We start from the raw sequence: 3,765 nt of genomic DNA, 5'->3' as shown, positions 1-3,765 counted from the left end.
TGGTTTTCGGTGCTATTTGTCCACATTAGTGCAATAACTGAGGGGTAATATAGGAAATTCAGGAATTGGATTAACCCAAACAGGGATAAAGTGATAAGGACGATTATTTTGGGAATTTAATGTCAACGTGGACTGTGGTCAACGATTGGCAAGTTACACGTGGGGTTAGTAGGTAAACTTAGGTGGGTACGAAAACTGTGTCCTTAGGTAGGTCCAACTATAGCCAACACCATATTTTTCTTAATACCTCACACCCTAACTAAAGTGAAGAAAAGCAATTTTAAAAGTACACACTACGCAATTTTATTTTATTTTCACCCATACCATGCAATTTTATTTTATTTTTACCCATACTATGCAATTAATGGTTGATGAAAGTTCTACGTACATTATTTCCTCCATTTTAAATGGGACTTTTACATTTGCTCATGCGGAGTAAAATCATGCATTAATTTATAAAATTTGTTCCTTAAAAAGTTACACAACATAATTTATATATTATACATTTCGGGATAGTATATATTTACATAATTATATACTTCAAAAGCCTACAACAGCTAAAATAGTTGGATCTCAGTGTGGGTATATATTTTTAGAAGTCATTTAGTTATCATACTTAGGCTATTAATTAATCTCAGTATAAATTTAAAATTCATCTATCCCATTTGATTATTAGTCTTAGATGATACTAGTATAAATTTTATGCCATACATTATCTATTAATACATAAAGGAGCTAGGATTATTATCGGACTAATTATAAAATTACTTTGTTTTTGTTATAAACTAAAGGATATAAAGTAAATACACCAAAGACAAGTATATAGAAAAAGTCTGATATATTATTTAACATTTAACTTAAAAGAGATTTCATTGTATATATCATATTCTACAAATGAACCTCCTATTTATAAGAGAAAAAGGATTGGTGGCCAAGTAATCAGGGAAATGGATTGGTGGCCAAGTAACTTGCTTTCCAAGTTATTTGATGGACATCCAATTAATATTTACAACACTCCCCTTGGATGTCCATTGATTAGATGATGTGCCTCGTTAAACCTTTGTGGGAAAAGTCCCAGTGAAGGAAAAAGAGTACACATGTCTATTAATACACTTTGAGAGCTGCCTCATTAAAAACCTTACCAGGAAAATCAATGAGACAAAACCTTGGTTAAGGGAAAAAGAGTACAACACGTATTTCACTCCCCCCGATGAAGAACCAAAATTCGATGTCAAGGTCTTCGCATTCCAATCTTGAATATAATCTCCCAAGAGTTGAAGTTGTCGAAGATTTGGTGAACAAATCTACTGGATTGTCACTTGAACAGATTTGTTGCACATCAATATCACCATTCTTCTGGAGATCATGTGTGCAGAATAATTTTGGTGAAATGTGTTTCGTTCTATCTCCTTTTATGAAGCCTCCATTTAATTGAGATATGCATGCAACATTGTCTTCATATCATACTGTGGGTATTTTTGTATCACACTTCAAGCAACATCTTTCTCTGATGAAATGTATCACTAATCTCAATCACACACATTCTCTACTTGCTTCATGAATAGTTATTATCTAAGCATGATTGAAAGTAACAACAATTCTTTGTAGATCACCATGATATAGCGATTTCCTCATGTAAACGAGATAACTTTGTTTGAGATCGAGCTTTATGTGGATCAGATAAATAACCTGCAACTGCATAACCAACAAGATCTGCATTACCATTCTTAGCATAAAACAGACTCATGCTAATAGTTCCCTTCAGATAGCACAGTATATGTTTGATTATGTTCCACCAATGTCTTTGTGTGGAAGAAGAGCTATATCTTGCTAGCAAATTAACAGAGAACACTATGTCGGGTCTTGTAGCGTTAGCAAGATAGATAAGTGCACCAATTACACTAAGATGTGGTACTTCATAACCAAGAAGCTCTTCATTTTCTTCTTGAGGTCGGAACGGATCTTTACTTGTTTCAAGTGAGCGAACAACCATTGGAGTACTTAGCGGATGCACATTGTCCATGTAAAATCATTTTAAAACTTTTTCGGTATAAACAGATTAATGGATAAAGAACCCATCTGCTAAATGTTCAATCTGCAAACCAAGACAAAGTTTTATTTTTCCGAGATCTTTCATCTCAAATTCTTTCTTTAAATATTCGATCACCTTTCGGAGCTCTTCTGGAGTTCCAATTAGGTTTATGTCATCAACATAAACAATAAGTATAACAAACTCTAATTTTGTTTTCTTAATAAAAACACATAGACAAATCACATCATTTATATAACTTTCATTTATCAAGTACTCACTGAGGCGGTTATACCACATGCGCCCTGATTGTTTTAAACCATATAATGATCTTTGTAATTTGATTGAATACATCTCCCGAGACTTTGAACTAATTGCTTCAGGCACTTTAAATGCTTCAGGATTTTTCATATAGATTTCATTATCAAATGAGCCATAAAGGTAAGCTGTAACCACATCCATCAGTTGTATTTCAAAGTTTTCATGTACATCTAAACTAATGAGATATCAAAATGTTATGCCATCCATAACAGGTGAATATGTTTCTTCATAGTCGATATCGAGTCTTTAAGAGAATCCTTATGCAACTAGGCATGCCTTGTATCTTACAATTTCAATTCTCTCATTCCTTTTTCGCACAAAGACTCATTTGTGGCCAAGGCGATTTTAAACCATTAGGCATTTGGACTACCCGTCCAAAAACCTCACGTTTACCAAGTGAATTCAATTCTGATTGAACTATCTCTTGCCATTTTGGCCGATCATATCTTCATCAACATTCTTCGACAGATTGAGGTTCCTGATCCTCAATGTCTTTCATAAAATTCAATGTAACATTATATGCAAAAACATTATCCACCATAATCTTCGATCGATTCAAATATATCCCATCACCAGAAGAACTTAATGATAGTTCTTTACTTACTTGAGTCTCTGATTCCCTGATATCTTCATGAGTATCATGATTAATCAGATCTTGAATATCTTCATGATATTCTTTCATGGTATCATTCTGATCACTTTTCGTGTTTTTTTTATAGGAATTTTATCCTTGGAATCTAATGGTCTACCACGTGTCAAGCGTGTATGAGATTCAGAGGCTATAGAACTAGTAGATTGTCCCTTTGGGACATTAATTCGAATAGGCACGTTCTCTGCAGGGATATGTGACTTAGTTATTCTTTTCAAATCAGTAAATGCGTCTGGCATTTAATTTGCTATTTTCTGCAAGTGGATGATCTTCTGGATCTCCTGTTCACATATAAGGGCTCGCGGATTCAAATGAGATAGTGATGAAACTTTTCACGCAATTTCTCTTTTGATTTCTTTTCTCTCTCCCCTAATTGTGGGAAATTTGTTCCATCAAATCGACAATCTGCAAATCGAGCAATGAATAAATCTCCCGTTAATGGCTCAAGCTAGCGAATAATAGAGGGTGATTCAAACCCAACATATATTCCTAACCTTCTCTGGGGGCCACTTTAGTGCGCCGTGGTGGTGCTAGCGGCACATATACAGCACGACCAAAGATTCTGAGCAATATTTGGTTCATGACCAAATACTAATTGTGACGGGGAGTACTTATTATAATGAGTGGTCTAAGATGAATATGAGATGCTGCATGTAAGTTAGCATGACCACAGACGGTAGTGGAAAATCGTGTTTTCATAAGTAGTGGTCTTGCTATCAATTGTAGTAGTTTAATAAATGACTCAGTAAGGCCATTTTGGGTATGA

Source organism: Lycium ferocissimum, chromosome 10 (assembly GCF_029784015.1).
Source record: "Lycium ferocissimum isolate CSIRO_LF1 chromosome 10, AGI_CSIRO_Lferr_CH_V1, whole genome shotgun sequence".
NCBI lineage: Eukaryota > Viridiplantae > Streptophyta > Magnoliopsida > Solanales > Solanaceae > Lycium > Lycium ferocissimum.
This window is presented reverse-complemented; position numbering follows the sequence as displayed.